Raw genomic sequence first — 21339 nt, forward strand, 5'->3', positions numbered from 1 at the left:
CGTCGGTATGTGCCAAGGTGCTAACAGACCTGCTGTCACCCCTGACAGAAGACCTCTCTAGATTTGCTGTGAACTTGGTAATCAAACAGAGAAGCAGATAGTGCATCAGTGTGTCATTGGTGCAGTGACACGTAGACTGAAAATTCAAGATCATCAACAACGAAGCAAAGGTAAAGCTGTTTCTTTGTTCCATAAATATCAAACAAAATATAACCTCTGAAGAGTTTTTCTGGTCTGGTCTAACAGAAGGTGGCCCTGCCCATGGCAGGAGGTTTGGAGCTAGACGATCTTTAAGGTTTCTTCCAAACAAAACCATTCTATGGTTCTATGATTCCATAATCTTTCATTTCAGAATTACTTTTTTTCCAAAACACGGACAATTCAGGTTCAGCCATGTATTTGTTTCTATAACAGGAATGCCTGCAATTTATCAAATAAATTTATCAAATAAAGATGCCATCAGTGATCTTCAGTTGGTGCAGATCAGTACAACTCCACTGAAGTTCTGGGAGTTCACGTCAGGAAAGAAAGGGCGCTGCTTATTTGGGCTTGTCCCATAGCTACAACAGAGCTGAGATTTCTAAACTGTTGCACCACAGGAGACCAGACAACTTCTTAAAGCTGCTACTGTTAGTTTTTCTTGTGAAATCTAAACCTACTTAATAATATTCCCCTTGATATTTAACTTCTGGAGACACCATATCTGAGGTCACCAGCTGAAGAGCCAAGTGTGAGGACAATTTTTCTGTGTTACCTTGGGACTTCCATTTTCAGCATTTCAGCCTCTAACAACAAAGCAAATATTTTCAATACCAGTAGTCAAGAAGGTTTAAAACTTTCAGTAAAGCCCACTTAAACTTCCAGTAAACCATTTCAAGTCAGAGACGATGTTTTAAATTCTTTCTTATTTTATTTGCACCAACTGTCCCTAGCTCACCACCTGCTAGATCTTGCTAAAGCTTGCTAAAGCTTGCAGCTGGTATCGTTTGAAAACTTCCAGAAAGCAGAGTAAAGCTTTCCAAGGGGTCCCCCGAACACATGCTAATTTAAAAGCACATAATGATACATTGTTAAAGGATAACTTCCTGTAGCAATGACACTTTTCACTCTTTTTTTTTGTTTGTTTGTTTGGGGGTTTCTTTGGTTTTGTTTCCAAACAGTGCGACATGATGGCTGACAACAAACATCACACTCTGAAGTCAATAGCAGTCACCTCCTGCCAGAAGAGACCGAGCAGCAGACATCAAAAGTGGAGAAAAGTCAAAAAGAAAGTAGGCTGTAGAAGCAACATATGATCATTTAAAATTGATGAGAACCTGGGAAATTCCTTTATTTTTTCCCAGAGAAAAAAGGACAGACTCAGATTTTTCTATTAATTTATGTCTCACCTCTCTGATGGTCAGAATCACATAGGGATTAGGATGCATAAAGGAATTTTGGAGGGCTGAGAGCACAGGGTTACTCAGGTAATGCAAAGGAAAGCCATAAGCAACCCATCAGCTCTGGATGGTTGTCAGTCAGAGGAGACAGATATGTACAAGGACAGGCATATTGGGCAGGATAGAGCTGAGGATGTCAGGCTGAGCTGGCCAGTTCATGGAGTAATTGAAGCCTGAGGTGTTGTTGAGCAGGAAAGGAATGAAGGCAACATTTGGCGTCAACATTTTTAAAGATTAAATAACCATTTTTAGTCAATAGCAACATTCACCCACCAGGTACCTCTGTAGGCCACCACTTCCGTTTCATGGTAAGTAGAATTAGTGTGCTCTGTAATTACCTCACAACAAAAGTCATGAAGTCCATCTCTGCCTGTAAGTCACTGGTAGCTGAATATTACAGTGGTCTTCTTTGTGATGCTCTATATGACAAAGCAAAAAAAAAAAAGGTTAAGCCCTTGTTTCACGTAGTAACAGGTATCTAATAGCAGCAGCCTGCTATTTTGGTACAGGTGTGCCCTTGTTACTGTGAATCACACTTGGATGTAAACTGAAGCAGTAAAGAAAACCATGGTCATCACACTGAAACGGTTAAGGCAGTACATTTTAAAGACATTTAGTATAACTCCAGCAAATGTGCTGTGTTGGAACAGGAACACCAGACACAGGGACCGTCAGAAGTGTTTTTCGCCCAGGAGCGAGTTCGCTGCTTGGTTTCACCAGCAGTGACCCTGAGCCAGGAGCTATTTGGAGAGACACGGGAAAATGCCTCTCAAATTCCTCTAGATGGCACAGCACCTTGACAAATCTGGGAACGAAGGTGCTTGGCAGACAGCAGGAGCCAGACAGCCTCCACTTGTCTCCTGAGAATGGCTTTTCCTGCTGAATTGTGGCTAATTGTTCTAATTCCACTGTTAGAATGGAGCTCTTTCTTAAAGCAAGATAGGCTTTTGTGCCCAAAGTCTTGCCTTCCCCATCAGCCTCCCAGGGCACCTGGGCTTTGTCAGCTCTGGGCACCCATGCAGGGATGGAGCACATGCCACTGGAGGTTATGCCTTATGTAAGATCTGGAAAAGATAAAGATGGAAATTTTGAGTGGTATCTCGTTCTTCTTACTCTGCAGCATGCTATGCTCAGGATTTAGCAATGAGCTGCTATTCAATTGAATCCCTTGCTCTCTAATAAAGGAAATTTTTCCATGAGAAAACACTTTTCATGAAGCCACTAAGTGGCATTGCTGGCCTGTAACAGTAGATCTGAGAGAGATACACAGAACAGTTTCTACAGAGCTACAAACCATCTTGCTCCTTGAGTTACTAGAGGAAAGCAGTCTGACCAAGCACATCCGGCTTTCAGTACATGACCTCTCCCATGCCAAATTCACTTGCAATAGTTTACTCATCTGTTGAGTCCCATTTCTTTCTTCTGAAGCTTCTGTCTCATTTTTAGGAGTGGATCGTGAATTGCTTTAACTCTCACATTGTGAGGACAGAAGAGCTGTGTCTTTTTAACCCCAGCTGTGGATGGATCCTGACATCAGAATTTCTTGGATTTATTACTAGCCTTGGCTGGCACATCTGCTGCTCAATCCCAGTAAAGAAGCAACTTCTTTTATCTCCTAGAAAAGTCAGACTGTTCCTAATTAAGCAGTTAGCAATTATACATTTGCCCCCAGAAAACTCCCCACCAGGCTCTCTGCCTTCCCAAATATTCTGTTTGCATTTAAAAATACAGTAACATGGGGGCAGGATCTAGTCTATACAGAACTAAATTATGCCCACACTGATACAGAGCACAGGAGATTTACAGAAGGTTTGAGATATACACCAAAGGGGAAAGTACATTTCCCTTGACCACACAGCACTCATCAAAAGATAATGAATATACAAATGACTTTTGACATGCACAGAAAGTTGTAGGCCCAGATTGCACTATCCATACTCAAGCAGCATTTCCCCCCTCAAAGTCACCTTGGCCACTTTGTTGGTCCGGGAACATGCATAAATACAAATGAGCAAAGTGTTCTTCACCAAGGCCACTGCTGTTCTTTAACATGCAAAATGCTATAGATCATTTCTAGAACACCTTGCTTGAAGCATATAGGGGATCTTAATGCAAGGTATTTTTAGATGTAATATTTCTCAAGGCACAGTAACTCTGGAATCAAAACCAAGCAGAGGTTGTTAATTCGTGATTGCGCTGGCTTCATTGTGAGTGGCAGCTTGTTAAGGTAGAGAGACGTTATGCATGAGCTGAAGTGTGAACCAAGATCATCATGCTGATTGTTTCTAGCTTACACTGTTTGCCTATTTTGCACTAGATGTGCTGCTATAGTAGCACAAAGAAGATAAAGAAATACGTGTTAGGCAGGAGGACAGTGACTAACCGAAGAGTCTGTCTACTTTGAGTGGTTGCAGTGTTTGAAGACCCTCAAGTTTTATTGCACATAGTTCTCCCTCTGGATCAAAATCATATTACCATTTGTGTTTACAGCTTGTAAGCTAAAGCAGAGTCATGTATTTCCCTGTATGGTCTATTGCTGTCTGGTTGTAGAGAGCTCCATCTGCTGCAGCTTTTTTCCTTACACCACATAATGATGGTGTATTAATAATCAGAAAGCAGCTATGATCTGTCATTCCAGGCACCACCTGTTTTCAATCATATATAGGGAGATTTTGTTTAAAATAAGTAATTTAAATACTCATCTTTGTGCTCTGCACCCACCAAAGTCCCTTCTCTTTGACCTTCTTTCTCAAGGTGCCTAAAAAAGAAGGAAGATCTTCTAGTACTTAAAGGGGGATTATTAAAAAGAGGGAGAGTGACTTTTTACGTGGGCAGATAGTGCCAGGACAAGGCAGAACAATTTTAAACTTGATGAGGAGAGATTTAGATTAGGTGTTAGGAGGAAATTCATAACTGTGACGGTGGTGAGACACTGGAGCAGGTTGCCCAGAGAAGTCGTGAATGCCCCAACCCTGGAAGTGTTCAAGGCCAGGTTTGGATGGGGCTTTGAGCAACCTGGTCTAGTGGAACACATCCTTGCCCATGGCAGCAGGGTTGGAACTAGATGATCTTTAAGGTCCCTTCCAAACCAACCATTCTCTGATTCTATTTCTGCATCAACATTTTCAGCAAAACTACACCAGCCTTATTAGCAGCAGAGAGGTTTTTGAGGAAAAGCATATGTGTTTGCAAAGTTTAACTATGTCATCCTCCTATTGTGTATGCTCCTGCTCTCTGTACAGTATCCCCAGTAATTCTGAGAAGTGAGGAACATCGTGACTTCACTGGCATGATTTGTTTTACATCCAGAATTGCCCAGGCTGCATGTACAAAGTTGGTCCTATGGCTTTGGAGAGTTCAGCCTGCCACCTCTCTGGGTTATTAGAGGGACTCGAGGATTTAAAAGCAACAATACTGTCAGAAAGCTTTGCACCTGTTATTGCCGTAAGTAACAGCTCATGTCACCCAGGCAGGCCAGCAAACACTGCAGCAGCCATGTCATGGACTGAATCAGCCCATGTCAGGCTCTGGTGAGCAAACATGGTTTTCAAGCCTCATTTATCCCTACTTGCTAGTCTTCCACTATGCACAGCTCAGAGAGATCATACAGCTGGCACTCAGTGGTTTTATTCAGAAAGGAGCTAAGCACAGTGACACAGCACTGTGTCTTCCCTCTGCCTCCATTCTGATGGCAGTGGGCATCAAGAGAGCTCTGTACCTGTCAGGGTTAAGTCATTAATGCCATTTACCTGGAAGGGCTAAGTCACTAATGATTGTAGAAACAGTGGAAAGGAAAACAAGGTGGACATATCCATGCTGCTTTGGTGTAACTTTAACTAGAAAGAAAGTGATGCTAAACTGTTGAAAATGTTACTAGCAAAGCAGTTGAGAAGGGAGGTGTCTATTTTGTGTATCACCTCATTCTTGCCCAGTCTTTAGCAGTACCATAATAAAATGGATGAATAATGAAAACTATGTCCCAATACACATTTATAATTTAAATCCTATGCTAATCCTAGCAGTACACTCTCTCGTACCTGAGAGGAAAGGGCGGGAATAAAAACCAGACCTGGCTCCAAGCTAAACAAGTGTCTCCCCTGGAAAGGTAATTAACAGCTGGTCTCCATGGAGCCTTTATCACAAAATCAATAGAAGTCAGTTCTGATTTGCCTTGTTCTTCTTTACTTTGTGCTGCTTTCACTCTTTATAAAAATGTTTGTAGGTTTGGTTGTTGGACTCTCATTGGAAAAATGAGGCTAAGAGGGTTGTGTCAACTGAGGTGCATGAAATCATGTAAGTTTGCTTTGTTCAGAGAGGTTTTGACAAATCTTAATTTCAGGATTTCACTCTACCTGCACTTTCCTAGCTTCCTGTGGCAAGCTGGCATTTTTATCTTCGTGTGCTATTACAGAAGCCATATCAGAATTCTGTCAAATGAGTGTTCAACCCAGATCAGACGGTCTTCTAGAAGTCTTATCACGGATAACATAAAACCTGTTTGACCTCATGCAGAAATCTCTGGATAATGCTCTACCCAGTGTCACGAAGCACATTAGACTAGGTGAATACAGTGTTTTATTCTAACCTTAAATCACATGAGCATTTGATTTTCCAGCTGCCTGGTATGGTCAGCATGGCTCACAGCTGTCTTTTTATATATCTTCAGACAAAATAAGACTCTGCCTCAGATAGCTTGCACTAAATCCACAAAGGACTCAGAAATTAAGTCTGACTTCCCATGCCTTTCCAGATCAGCTAATGATCTAGATCTTGTTCCCTTTCTCTCTACCCGTTTTTTGGTTTTTCTTATTTACCCTGACCTTCGGAGCTGTAATAAGAAGGAACCTGAAAGTGGAATACGTTCCCTTATCTGTTGGCTCTATCCCAAGATACAGGAGAGCTGCCTGGGAACACAGGTGTTATGTGGTACCAGGGTGTTAAATATTTATTATATAATGTGTAACCTACACATCTTCTTTCCTTCGCATCCCCCTTTCCACCCTTTTTCACCCCTAATAAACTTGCTTGGCTACAAACAGGAAATCGTAACTTAAAGCAAACCTTGCTGCTCTTTGTGTAATTGGCAGGGAACAAACTGTTGTCAATAACGAACCAGAAGGATATCAAGAGGACTTTTTTTTTCACATAAGCAGCGTACAGTGCACAGGACTTTTTTCCTATGGATTCTGTATCAGTTTTTCCCCTTGCCGTTTACAATAAAATGAGGAAATGAGATTAAAATTTCAATACTGAAAGCACACTGGCCATTTAGGTTATACTTTGTTTAGCAGTGCTTCATGTTTACTTTGCCGATATAACCTTTCCAGATATTATCCCCTTCTGGTACGATAAATAAATATTATCTTTAAAATAGAAGCTTTACATCACTGCATACGTAATAGGTGTGAAAACATGGACACTTTGTAATCACTATATCGCCATTTGCAGGTATTGAGCTGCCTGTCAAGTCGTGAGCTTTCATATGTGCGGAAAGATAAAGAGTGAGATGAAGAATGAGAACTTGTTGACCCAAATGCTCTCTATGAAAGCACCATCTGCATGGACTGTGAGGAACGGAAGTTCACTAAAAGAAGTGTTGGATTTCTCTTTGAAGTTCACATACTTTTTGATCTTCTTTCTGCTCTCAAAATAAAAAAAAAATAAAAAAAAAATTCCAGAAACAATAGAGAAAGCAAATGCACCTATTTCTAGACATATTTTTAGCTTTTGGAGGAAAAAATAGCAGCTGATCCAAACTGGTCATGAATAACAATTTCTAGGTCAGGGTCCAACCTGCCACCATACTAGAGAACACTGGAAGCTGGGACTAAGACTCACAAGGACAAATCAGTTGTCTCCTTTTACCACTTACCCTTGATTCCAGGGGTTTCCATCCCAGCACTGTCAGTCAGGGGTTTTAATTTTGAGAAATAGAAAATATCAACAAATTAGACCACATGTCTTCTAAAGTCAGTAAAAAAGATACTTAAATAAGTCAGTGCAGCCAAGTTCTCACAATGCAAAAAATGAGTTGAAATGGCCATTCCTCTTTCATCTCTGTAAATCTTGGAGGATTTTTATAAGTTCATCTCCAAGCATGCAATTCTGTAAGATCTGAAAGCTTTTCTATGTTCTCAGATGACTCTTTAGCTCTTAACAATAGGCAAGTGCATCTTACAGAATTAGAGGCACAACACTAGAACAGTCACAACCCTCTGTTTTGCAGTGCAAGTATCTTTGGCTAAGCAGGTGGTGGCTTCTAAAGGTACCGAGTACATAGCTAATTTTTCTCACTTTGCTGGCCAAACTGGCAAATGACTATTGAGATGAAAGAATATTAGCAAGAAATGTAGCCTAACAGAAAGGCTGAGCCAAGTGATCTGCGGATCTCATATGCAGAGAAAAGTTTTTATATTTATTCTTGCTTGCCATGATAAGGAGCTACTCCCTATACTTTAACTGTATGAAGTAATAAAATGAATTTTCATGTAATGGAAAGGATATCTTCTTTTCTACTGAAATTACTCTCTCTACTCTTTTCCTAGTGCAATAGCCATTTGTGTTCTGTTTCACACCAAGCTCTAAGAAAAAGATGCTCCTTTAGAAGAAGAAGGAGCATGAGTTGAAAATATGCTTATGCTATCCCCACCACTGAATGAATTTCCACCATCCTTCCCACATCGAGAGCACCCATAGGACCAGGGGCTGAGGAGCATCCCTGAATCCAGCAGGGCCAAGATGGGGTCACTGCTGGTCTCAGGAGCCCCAGCCAAACCCTATGAATGCAACTCCAGTGTCAGACTGGCTAGAAGGCAAACTGAATTTTAATTTCTCTTTTTTTTGCTGTGTCATCTTTCATAGCACAGCAGGGCCTCGGGAGGAAGGTGCTGTCCCTAGGAGAAGAGCAAACCTCCTCCCAACCCTGTTGTGAAATGCTGGCAGAGGAATAGCCAGATTTCAGGAAAACCTGAAATCTTCAAGACTTAAGAGACTTGAAATAAGGATCTAAATTGTTAGATTTTCACCAGTTTCTATTTTTTTCTAGCAGTGGGAGTACAGTGAGAAGCATCCACTTGTTTCCGAAGCAGCAGATGAAAATTCACCAGTGCTACTGGTGAGGGAAAATGAACAAGTACCGGCAAATGATGACGAGTATGTGACAGAAAAAGTGTCTTTCTAAATCTAATTCCTGACATACGGTAAAAACAGGTGTTTGCCAAGCTTTTAGGTTCTGTGAAAGCTTGATTCTGTGAAAAAACTTCAACCCTGGAATATAGTGGCCTGACTGAAAGAGAACTAATTTTAATAAAAAAATAAAACAAAATAAAGAAAACAACAAATTCCAGCAGAAACCTTTCTTCTCTGTTCATGAGGTCATTACTGAATGCGTCTTACACTATGGCTTCAGACAGGACCCAAGGGCATGGCCTGAAGATGTGTCAGGGAAGGTTTAGGTGGGATATTAGAAAAAGCTTCTTCAGCCGGGGTGGATGGATGCTGGAACAGGCTTCCCAGGGAAGTGGTCACAGCACCAAGTCTGACAGGGTTCAAGAAGTGTTTGGATGATACTCTCAGGCCCATGGTGGGACTCTTGGGGATGGTCCTGTGCAGGGTTAAGTGTCTGACTCGATGAGAATCATGGGTCCCTTCCAACTCGGCATGTTCTGTGATTCTGTATCTTATACTATGGTTTGAAATATGCTGAAATGGTTGCAGAGCATAAAAGTTCTTGGAATGCCTGTGTGTCTGGGCTGGGATGTTGCTAAATCAGAATAGGGAGTGTTTCACTTTCTGACGTTTTATGTATTGGTAACCCTTGATGCACAGTGAAACTAATGTCTGCATGTTTTTTCTGCTTCTGTTCTCTGTAGCTTATGGCCAGAATGGCCTCTCTCTCCCCCATTTTGGGGGGATGAGAACTCACAGGTAAGGATCCACATGTCATCCTTTTAGCTTTGTGAGATGGAGAATGGGGCAGAGGAGGAGCTGTGAAACTCAGCTGGCTAAGGTGGGGTGCTACAGGCAGCTGGCTTAAAGCACAGACCTCTCTCTGGAGCTTCAACTAACACATCACCCCAAGTCACTTCTCAGTGGTGTACACAGAGGGAGAAAACCTTGCCAAGATGGCACTGGAAGAACTGTGGGTTCCTTATTGTTCTAGCAGGAACTGACAGATTGCAGTTACTCCAAGTCCTGTTTGACTGGCGCCAATAGAGCAGCAAACTGCAATTCTTTCCTCTCAGCCCCTCCTGGGGTTTCCTTCCTTCATCAGGTGTTCATCTAACACAGTGCTACAGCTGAATTTGTTTTTTGGTGGGAGAAAGAGGAAAGATTCCCCTGAAGCCAAAATTCAGTTAGGGAACTGGAACAGGGGAGCAGGGAGGAGGGGCTTCATTCAGATCGTTCCCAAGCTGCCTCCGTTTCTACCTTTTTCTAGCAGTGGGAGCACAATGAGAAGCACCCACTTACTTGTTTTCAGGGCAGCAGCTAATTGGCTACTAGTTTGAATGAACTTAACCAAAATAAGAGGTCAACAGCCTATCATTCTTCCTCTGTTCCACTGTACCTGCTTTGCTGAGCTGGTCTTTTTATGCAACACCAGGGGTGCACACCAAAGTCTAATCGTATTTTCTTTTCTCTCCCTTCCCATAAGCATTGATGAAGCTTCCTGAAGGTGAGTTGATGTTTTACAGTCGATCATAGAAAAGTCCTAAATGGAATGGTTATTTTTTGTATGTCTTTTCCAAGAAGCTCAAGCAGCAGGGATTGAAACTCCACTTAGCAAAAGGCAAAGGACAGTGCTAAAGCCTCTGGCCAGTGTCTTAGAGAATTAATCCAATCTGTGTCTGATAGCCACTATCAAACACAGTGGAAAATCCCTGCAATCAAAGTTTTGGATGAATATATATGCAGAAAAGGACTTTAATTTGGTGACACTTTCTGTAATTTTAATTGATTAGTGTTAGATTATTGTTACATGGACACTGGAGTTGCAGAGATCCTTGTTGTATTCAGTTTCTGAGAATTAAAAAATGAACAGCATTTCTTGGGCCTTTGGATGTTATCGACCAGGCCCTTAAAAATTGATCTCTTTTGAACTTGGACAATATAACTCCATTTTCAAGTTACCTTAACTCAGGAGGGAGATGATGACAACTTCTAAGGAGACACTGCTTCAAGTCTTTTTATACTTTCCAAGGACTGCTCTTAACAATACTCACTTGATAGAAACTGCCTTTGAGTGGGGAGGTTTAGTTTAACACAGACAAAAAGAGTGCAACAGTTTAGCATCATATAATAACGAAGAAACACAGCAGCTCTGGAATGTACAGCTTGAGATTTAAGCACCTCTTCCATTCCTTCTGGAACTTTCTGAACAAAGCACTCTGTATTTTGCCAGGCCTTTTTGTTGTGTATGTGCTATGACACCATGCTCCTTGGAAACTTGACTGCAGTCTCTCCCCTATCACACAGCAATTGTTGCCCTTCCTCGCCATAGGATCACAGTAGACATTTTCAGTAAGAATGGGGTGAGGGAGCTTCCCTTTTTAGGGCAGATTTATTCACAGGTAGTGTAACTCTATGGAACATATAACACTGAGAATCTCTTGGGCCACCTTTTCAGCTGTTCATAGGGTGAAGTGTCTGGAACGTTTCAGCTTTAATATTTAGGAAACTACTTTGATTAAGATTGCCTTTCACACAGCTGAAAAAGGTCCATTTAAAATAGGAACCATTACAGACTACTTAAAATAATGCACTTGAAGGATAGTTCCAGAGAGAATGAGAGGGAATAAGGGATCCAACTTACCAAAATTAAATTACAGGATATGAACAGCAAAGGAGAAATCTTGCACTAGGAAGCCAGCAACAGTCAGAAAGCTCTGTACTGAGTAGTGATGATGAAGATGAAACAAGAGCTAATGATGTGTATGTGCCTACTATAGCATCTCAACAACAGGGATCATCGGATGAGGAAACTTAAAGTTCAAAGTACATATGCCTCATGACCCACCAAACATTGAATTTTGCTTTTTTTAAAAAAATTTGTATACAGAAAGGACTAAGTTATATTGCTATGACCTGGCTTAACTTTGAAGTCTTCACTTCCTCTACTAATTTCCCTCTTTCAATGAGGACAACATCCTGTGTTGCATGATGATCAAATGATAACCACTTTAGGAGAAAAAGGCAGCCCAAGGCAGATTTACAACCTTGCCTGTATCCTTATAGACAAGTTGGGGGGGTATGCAAGGAAGGGAGATTAGTCACAGGCCATAGCTCACAATATATTGCATTTACTTTTCATGCGAAAGTCTGGTAGTGATGTTGGATATGGAAATACTTTCACTAGTATTGATGAGGCTTGGCATCATGAGACCAGCAGGCAGCAGCCTAAATTCCAGCAAAAACTCTTACGCATGCTCTGCTTTGTCACACACTGTGTCTGTCACACACTGCCTTTCTCTCTTGGAGCAGTAGTCATTCTTCCCAAGGGAGACTTGCACGTAGGCCATTATGGAGGTTATGCTTTTATGGCCAGTTCTTGTTCATCCCATGAATGTAATGGAACCCTTGTATGTTTGCATGTGGCATGGGGATCTTGCAGCTCATGTTGGGTGCCTGTGCAGTAAAGTCCCTATTCTGCAGAGAAACAGGAAAGTTCTGCTGCAGGGGTACTCCATTTGGATAAGAAAGATGCAATCCATTAAAGTAATCAAATGAAATCAGGTGTCCATGTGACTAGGGAAGATGAAGATCATGAGAATTGTGGCATAGAGTGTTTTTAAAGTGGGGGGTGTTCTGGGTGGGGGAATGCTTTGAGTCTTTTGGATTACTGAAAGGCAGTATAGCAGAGAACTTGAATTGGGAACTTTAAGGTGTCAGGTCTTAAATATGCCACCTAAAGGGCTTCTACTATTCTAAACCACAGTGCATTTTGCCAATGGATTTATAGATGTTTAAATTTTGGTTTTTAAATATTTTGATGAACAAATCCCACCCCTTGGTTAATATGAAAAAGGAATATTTTGTTCCTTCAGTCTCAAGCTTCTCTGTTACAGAATGCACCTTCCTGCTCTGTTTAGATGAGGCTGAAAGAGCTCAGTGCTGCAGCATTCAACATTGACCAAAGGGTCCTTCCTGAGGCTGGAACTTGCCAGAGCTGTCTGCAGTGTTAGTCTGTAGTGTCAGACTGCATTCCCTTCTGGAATGAGGACAGCTTGATCCTTCAGTTACAAAGCTGCTACTGATGACCTGTTGGAGATTAACTCTGCCAGTACATAGACTGCCCAGTGCTGGAGACTGCTGTTACTTCAAATCCTAGAGCAGGGGGACTGACTGCATTTTCTCGCAATGAAAACTGAGATGCTGTTTTCTTTAGGACAGGGAGATCTGAACTCCTCATTACATGCAGCAAACTGAGAGAGCGACAGATACATAAGGTTCGTCAAAAGAAATGTATCATGGCCAGTCAGTGCAGTCAGATGATTATGTGACCTTGCCATGGAGCTCCAAAAAATTCCTTCTTGGTGGTGTACGCAGAGGGAGAAACCCTTGCCAAGATGGCACTGGCAGATCTGTGGGTCCCTTATTATCCTAGGAGTGATGAACTGATTCCAGATACTCAAAGTCCTACTGGCCTGGTGCCAACAGAGCAGCAAACTCAAATCCTTTCCTCCCAATACAGGTTGTGGTTTCCTTTCTTCCAGATTCTGCGAAATGAACAACTGTTTTTGTCAACCTGCTGCGGCCATCTCTTCTACAGTCGGTGCCCCCCTGTTGCCCTTGAGACTGCCAGGGCTTGCCCAACCTGCAGGACAGACCTAACTTATGATGACTATCATCCGGCTTACGTATGAGTACTTCTGTTTCTGAAATACAGACTCAGATGGATTTGGAGAGTTAGGTCTTAGAGGGACTTTTTTCTTCTTGTTGTTTACAATTCCATTTTTCCTGAATTTAGTTATAAATAAAGTCTTGATTGATTTAAATACCACAAGTCTGTCTGCTCATCTATGTTGGACTCTGCTGAGACTTCTTTTAACAGGTGGAAATAACAGTCTTGTTTGGATCAGTCAAAAGCACTTATTCTTTTCATCACACTGAAGTCATTGATTTAGGTAGGGGAAATGCTTAAGGCATAAGCTTTGTAGTTCCTGTGGCCAGGGTGTGTTTTATGGGGAAAAAGAAACAGGCACTGCTTGGGGCATGAGAGTTTCTATTTCTTGGGACAGACTCAGACAGATGTTTTGGTGCAAATGTCCTGATTTACGTGCCCTGAAGATTGAAAGAGCAGCAGGTTGTGCATACATCCAAAGAAAACTATCTTCTTTCAGAATAACTTGTCCGTATCTAGACAGCTTGCTTATAGTCTGAGCTGCTCCTTGTTATGCCCATAGTTATGATGTTCCACTGATGACTGCCAGCTGATGACAGGAGCACTGCCAGCTTCTATGAAGCTCTGCCCCTTCTAAAAAGCCTGTAAGCTTAAGGGCGGTTGCAAGAATAGAGCAGTGCAAAGTGCTGTGTTCAACATTTAGCCTGAAAAATAGAAGACATTTTAAGTAGTGAGGTAAAGACATAAAGCAACCGCCGGGGAGCGCACCACCACCATGATCATTAGCATCGCAGTCATCATCATCATCACCACCATTTACCTTTCCCACTGCAGTGTAACTGCAGCTTTCATGGGGCACATATTGTTTGCTCCTTATTTAGAAAGTAAATTCACGTTGAAGTTCATGGGATATTGCCCTGAATAGGACCAAGGCAGTATGTTTGTTAGAGCCTGACTGAAAGAGTATTCAAATTAACAGGCACTCTTCAGTTGACTTTCAGAGACATGCAGTTGGGTGGTGCATGTAGTATGAGAAGCATCCTCAGCTACTGCGACTTAAAGTTGCTGCAGGTACCTAAAGTCAATTGGGCTGTGCCAGCTTGTTCCAATAAATTCTTCTCTTTGTGTGGAGATATAGGAATAAAATGCCTTACACATAGAGAGAGCCTGTAAGGGCACATGAGAAAATACTGGAACTGTGAGAAGACAGTAAATGATTTTAACAACATTTCATGGGGAAATAGAAAATAATACCTCCAGCTGATTACTTTCAAGCAATTGCATGCTGGCCTCTGAAAAGGTGTGATATCATTCTTTGAAGTCCTGTGCTAGTGCTGTTACACTCACCATACACACAGCAAGTATTAGAATAGACATTTGAGAGAGTAGTTTAAAACTGGCTAACTCAAAGTTTTTCTATAAATTCTAAGAAGTTTCTCCCTTTATCTGGAGCTAACATCTTTTCAAAATTCAGATATTCATATCTAAATAACTGTTTAACATCCTATTGTTCCTACTGAGGAAAAGTCAAGTTGTTTTGCATAAAAACTGTATCTGCTAAGTAATAATGAAACCCAGCCCATATTTCACTCAAGGCAGCATCATGTATTTTGGGTATTCACCCAAATGATAGTCTAATGATAGCCCAACACACCCACTTCACCCAACCAGGTGCTGCATCCTTGTGAGACTCTTACTCAGATAAAGCACCTATTGAAATTAAAAAATAAAAATTACCTCTAGGAATTTCTGGGAATCTGCAGGGCTTTCTAAGACAGGCTCAAAACTCATTCCAGTGTCTATGAGGGACACATGCACAGTCATGAATGATGACTTGGAATCACAGAGCCTGATGTAGGACAGTGGTGCCTTTCCTCTGTCTGTCAGGGAAAGTGATGCTCTGCACTTTTGCTGGCACCACTAGTGCCGAGTCTGTGGGAAAAGCTACATCTTCTAACATGGCCCAATTAATCACACATTCAGTGATAAGTTCCTGTATGCCAGCAGGTTGAAAAAAGTGCATAAACAAAGCAGTCTGACACCTGCCTTACTGCTCTTTGTATTAGCAAACCAGTGTAACCTGGGGTCAGAGCAGATTACAGCAGGGAGAGCCACAAGAGCATCAATGACTTCTTCTCTTGCCCATGTAAACTATGCAGGCGCAGCTTGGTTCCGATCCGGTCACTGACACGCTGGTCTAAATACACCTTATAAGGATTTCTTTAGCTTCCCAACTGTCACATGAGTGGCGTCCCATGGTGAGGAGCTGGCAGAGGAAACTGAGGCAGATGGCTTCTCAGACCCTTCCTCATCCAAAGGGCTCCAAGTTGTTGTGCTTCTTTGGAAATCTGTCTGTATTTCCATTCCCCAGCAGGAAATAAGAAGAGCATGACATCTACCACTTTATTCTCCCATGGCTGTGTCCCATGACAGCTCAAGTCTAAGGGCAAAGCCCTTTCCTTTATCCCCTCCAAAAGGCAAATGTGTGCTCAGTCCTCCTTCAGCACCAATGTGTCTTGTTTCCAGCTCACACCTTCCCACTCATTTTCCTCCGGTCTTTCCACTGCTTTTCCAGCTTTGTATAAACACTTCAAAACCTGTCTTATCTCCATACACCAAGTGCACAGCAATGCCAGGACTGGCCAGAGTTAACAGCAGGAAATTTTGAGTCCTGCACCAGATGGCTGAGAGAGTCTAGCAGCTCCTAACAGTGGGGGAAGCAGAGGAGTGACAGCCTGACATGGCAATAAGGAAATATTTTTTTGCTCCGCAGCACACTTGTCTCAGCATTTGCAGAGTTGCCAGGCCATACGGTATGCTGTCAGGAGAACCAAGCTGCAGGGAGGGAAGCGGGAAGCAACCCTTCAGACTACGGGCTGGCTTCCTGCAGGGAATTTTTACTTCTTTTCTTCCCATTGCCTGCCTTGCTTTAATGCTGGCTGCGGTTGAAGCAAGGGCTTTATGAAGGAATGTTGCTGGTTCTTTCTATATATTACTGAGATAAAGAGTGGCAGAATTAAGTAACTGAACATGAACTCTGTGTTTTTTTGGTTCCTCTTTTTATTTTATTATGGGTTACTTTGGAGTTGGGGTATGCTTCTGACTGCTAGGAAATGGGCTTGCTCAGAGCAGTCGTTTTTTACCTTCCATTAGAACAGCTGCCAAAAGGGGGTAGCTGCTTATACCCTCTTTTTATTCAGCCTTCGGCGTCCTTAAACTGCTCCATCTCCTGCTTGATGAGACAAACTGCAGCTTGTCAACATTGCTTGAGAGTGACCTGAAATATATTTGAGCAGACCATGGTATTCTGGAGCCACTTCCTCCCCACACCGCAAAGCCACCTTAAAACATTGCCCATTTTGTGTTCTTGTGCTGCAGAAACATCGGAAAGGTGTGTGCACACTGTAGAACGTATAGAAAACTGAACTAGGTGGGATCCTTGCTGGCAACTTGTTAGCCGCAGAAGCTCTGTGCTTCTGGCTACCTTGGTACTGTCTGAGCTGAGCTGCTGGACGCTGCTTGTTCAGGGCAACCTGGCTGTCTCCCTCCCCTCTCTACTGCAAAGATGTAGCATGGATGTACCTTTGGAGATGGCTCCTAACTTCAAGTGTTTGAAGTCACATCAGACATAGAGAAGGAGAATTTGCCTGCCTCTGCAGCTAATCCGGCTGCAGCTGGGTGAGGTTGTGTCTCAGCCTGCTGCAGAGCTAGAAACAAAAAGTCAGGTTCCCAAGTCCTGGCTGGTCACTGCACTTGACCAGAAAGATGAAGAACATTGAGAATGCCAAAGCTTTATTTCACAAGGCTGCTGGCAAAGACTTGTATAACACAGAAATGGACTCCCAGTAGGTTCATAAGCAAATAATGCCATAAAATGAAAGTTATTCTTTCCTACAGCAGAGCTGATGAATCTGACAATGCATGTAACCAGATTTAATTTAGGCTTCGAAGTAAACTAGTATTTAGAGCAATTTGCATGTATTTTTTTATTGGTTTTACAACCCTAATGTGGACTGAGCACAGATTCAGCAGCATTTCAAATAAACAGGCTCTCTGCCCCAAGACAAATTCACCAAAGTGACTGAGACCTACATAATTCAACCGATGTGCTAGGAGAACTGGAGATGTGTTCAGCTCAGGATGTGCAGTGCTGCGGCAGTAACCTCAGTGGTTCCAAGCTGAAAAGGTAAACAAAATGACAAAACACTTTGGGATGAGCATTAATCAAAACCTCAGGGAACCTGGGGCAGGTTCAGAGAAGGATTCATGCTCTGTATGTTAGACCCCTTCTGTCAGCCTTGGCACTGCTCCCATATAGCCATATTGTGCTATTACAGATCCTCTGACAAGGGATGTATGTCATGTAAGCACATCCAGGAAGAACACTGCTCCCTCCCCAAATAATCATGCTCCCTCCCCAAAAATTCATGATTTTCCTTTAAAGCTTGCCATTACGTTCCTGTCTCCAGTGTGTAAGTGCCTTTTACGCCAAGCCTCACCAGTTCAGGATTGATTTTTCACCATTCCAGCCCCCTCTACTACCAGGATTCCTCAGCTTGCAAAACGTAACTATGCTAAGATAATATTCCCAGAGGGAATGCCTTCAGTCCCTGACTGTGTAGTGCAGGCAGCATGGGAGGCTCAGCGTACTGGCTGAGCAAGCACACTCTTGGTATGAAAAGAAGATGTACTTCTACCTGGTAGAGAGGCCAGGAAAAACCAAAGACACGTAGCTCCACAGAACTTATAGAAGCAAATGCAGTGTTCACAAACTCTAAAAACTTTTGGACAGGCAGTGGTTCCCCTACACACCTAACCAGAACAAAGGATATTTGTCTATCTTGAAACCACTTGCTTTTCTTCACCTTTCAGCATTTTTGCCGACAACTAGAGAACTTAAACATTGTCATTTGAAAGAGGAGATTGAATCAGACCACCTTGCAAACACAGAACAGGTGGACCAAATAGCACATGTTCAGACTGTAACCTAGGTTAGGTTTACATTTGCATTTACAGCTGAAAACTCAACAGTTGTCCCTAAGCCATTCATGCACAGAAGAAAACAAAATGCCATCAAATACAGTATATTCTAGGAAGCACTTACATTTATTTTAAAAACAGTCTTTAAAAATGGAAACACCATAAGAATGTGAAACACAGGACATGGGGAGCTAATGCTTATTTGACATTGAAAGTGTAATTACTGTTATTTTTTCTCTAGGTATTTATTACATGTTTGAAAGAATTTGTTTGCTTCTCCTTAAGTCATTGCAAAAACAAACAAGCAAAATTGGTGCTGCTATTGCAGTAACAAATATAAACAAATAAAAATACCTCATCTCATTTTAGTTAGCTAAATGAAGTTTGTGGTTAATTGTTTTTCTAATGACTTTGGACCTAAGGATGATAGTGTTGGTGGAAGGAAGGAAATCATACAGTAGATGACTGCTGTTTAAATTATTATAATGCTTGTAGCAGCAAAAAGAGCTTATCCTGTAATAAGTATCCCCAAAATATGATGAGAAGGAAAAACACAGCTCTGAATGCGCTTGTCCTGCTTGCATTAGGGGTTGTGGTTGTGGCACACCGAGGTGAACTCAGGCCTTTTGCAAATGGTCCAGCTCTGTCTGGTTTTAAAGACACAGGCTGAGGCATAGGGTCCTTCAGACCTGCCTGGGCATCGTGGTGAGCTGATCCATGAGCAAAGACGTCTCTGGGTGTGCTGTAACACCAGCAGGAGCAGGGCAATGGCAGGGTACCCTCTTGCTCTCACCAAGGCCCTGGGAACAGTCACAACAGACTCTGGGAGACTCAGGTCAGTTTTGAGGAGAAGGAATTATAGACATATTATTCCACTGATACTTTTTATTCCCATCTCCAGCCCACCACCCTCATGGTCTGCTGTCCTAGGCTATCTTTTATCAGGTTTCCTCTCTCTAACTGGGATCACATCAAGCTATGGACTTAAGCCTAACTCCTTCTGATGTGTGAAGAACTGATTACTGCTATTAGTTTGTATCATACCACATGCAGCCCCCAGCTGGAAACCAAATCCCTTTTCTGCCAAGAGTTAACTAAATGAAAATGTGCTCACTTTTCCTGCATATTCTGTTTGAAACTACCTGGTCTCCTTTTGAGTGGAGTGGTTATATTTGCTGGAACGTACAAAGGGTAAGAACAATAAAAAAATAAGTGTATCAAGTCTTTGCTGCCATTTCTTACTCAGAGGCTGAGGCTGGTGCAATGTATTTGCTAAGGGGAAGGGAGAGCAGAACAGCAGTGAGGGTACACTGCAGTATTCATAAACTGCTATTTTTGTGTATATAGTCCCAAGCTCTATGGGCATCTACACCCTTGTTTCATACTGCACTTTGAGATGCACAAGGTTATCCTGTAACACATCCAAGATAATATGAGAAGGACTAGAGTCCTTCTGACTGAGCTAGAGTCAGAGATATTCATTGCCAGAAGCAATAAGAACAAGATGGCCTTAAATTCTGCTGCTTGGCCCTAGTCATTCTCATGGTGGAAGCTGTTCTTTTGCTTTTTGGCCCCCTGCCCATAAAAACTAAACATGCAATTAATGTTAAAAGCAAAATGGGATCAAACCAAGATCTTTTTCTGTGTGAGCCTTTAAGATTGAAAGGTTTTTCTTCTTCGTAATAGACTCTAGTGCAAAGCCAAAATAATAAATGCCACTGATGTAGAGCACAAATTTAAGCCTTATACCTGACAAAGCTGTTAAAAAACTAATATGCCCTTTCTTCTATCCCTCATAATTCCTAGAGATGGGAGGCTGGCAACAGGGTTCATTCATAGCCTATAAAGAGTGGATCCCCTCTTGCATTGTGTCTGTGATGTGTGTCTTTAGCATCCATTGCCTTATTTTCGTCTTTAACATCATGTTTTAATGTATTGCTTGTCAGTGCCAGGGTTATGGAGTTCCTGCAGGTGAATGCTACCAAGCGTTATGTATTTCAGCACTGATCTATTTTCACTTTAAAACATGAAAAAAGGATGCTGTCTGCTAGCTTTTGGGGGAAAAAAAAAAAGCCAATGAGATTAAACCTAATATGACTGGAAACATTCCACAGTTTCCTGTAGAAATCACCATCAGACACAGCATTGTTGTTTCTGTTTCATTCACCCACAGTGATACAGGACATCACAAAACACCTTCACACTCTTTGGGCTAAAGGAGTGCAAATACAATAGAAACAAAACACAAAATCACTCATTTAATTCCTTTCCCCGATGTCCCTGAAAACCTACCCGTTGAAGTTACATCCGGCCACGGTGTGCATGTCTGGCTCTGGCCCAGCTGTGCCAAAGGAGGGTGAAGGGCCAGCCAGGGTGGCAGAGAGCTCGTGCAGGGGTACAGAGGGATGCGTGTCTGCACCTCCCCACCTGGCTGCTCACCAAGGATCTGGTTGCTGCAGAGGGTATGCTCTGGTTGTGCCTGAGCCTGCCTCCTCTTGACCTGCAGCGCAGTGAAGCTGGTCTAAAGAGTGCCCCTGGCCTGGAGCTGCCCTACAGCTCAGTCTCACTGGCACAGTGTCAGCTGAGAGAGGGCAGGGGGGTGCATGCACTAAGAAAGACTGTAAAGGGTCATAACAATAATCCAGGTACCTCACAATGTGCATAACCAGTTTTTCTGAGGTCCTCTCTACCCATGTTTGGTATCTAGAAAAATCTATCTATGGAGCAACAGCCTGGTTAAGGCATAATTTTACTCATTTGGTTAAACAGATGTGTCTGGTTATGAGACTGGTTTGTTTTAAACTAGTTTGCCTGGAATGAATTAAGACTAATTTTGAAAGAACTCTCGATCGTAAAACAGATTTTAAAATGCCACAACCACACGTAAACTCTCAATCCAGTTTGAGTTCATTTAGCTGGTTCCTATTCTACAGCTATGGCATCAAGGATCATACAACCACAGCCTAGGAATCAATTTGTGTTTTAAATAAATCGATTTAGGCCTTTTTCTCAAGATTACCTTGTAAGGTATTCGTGTAAAAGGCAAATTGCCAATCAAGAGGCCAGTTCTGAAAGCAGGCA

General features: G+C 42.2%; 1 long non-coding RNA gene across 1 annotated transcript in view; it reads left to right on the forward strand.

The window, feature by feature from the left end:
* The window catches only part of LOC113943862, a 7944-nt gene extending 2250 nt beyond the window's left edge, over positions 1 to 5694 (forward strand). The window contains exons 2-3 of the long non-coding RNA XR_003526479.1: positions 1161 to 1271; positions 5662 to 5694. This is a non-coding gene — a long non-coding RNA (uncharacterized LOC113943862). The remainder of the gene's footprint in view (positions 1 to 1160; positions 1272 to 5661) is intronic.
* Positions 5695 to 21339: the final 15645 nt, after the last annotated feature.

The sequence above is a fragment of the Corapipo altera genome, unplaced genomic scaffold (genome assembly GCF_003945725.1).
Source record: "Corapipo altera isolate COAL_440 unplaced genomic scaffold, ASM394572v1 22b, whole genome shotgun sequence".
NCBI classification, from domain to species: Eukaryota; Metazoa; Chordata; class Aves; order Passeriformes; family Pipridae; genus Corapipo; species Corapipo altera.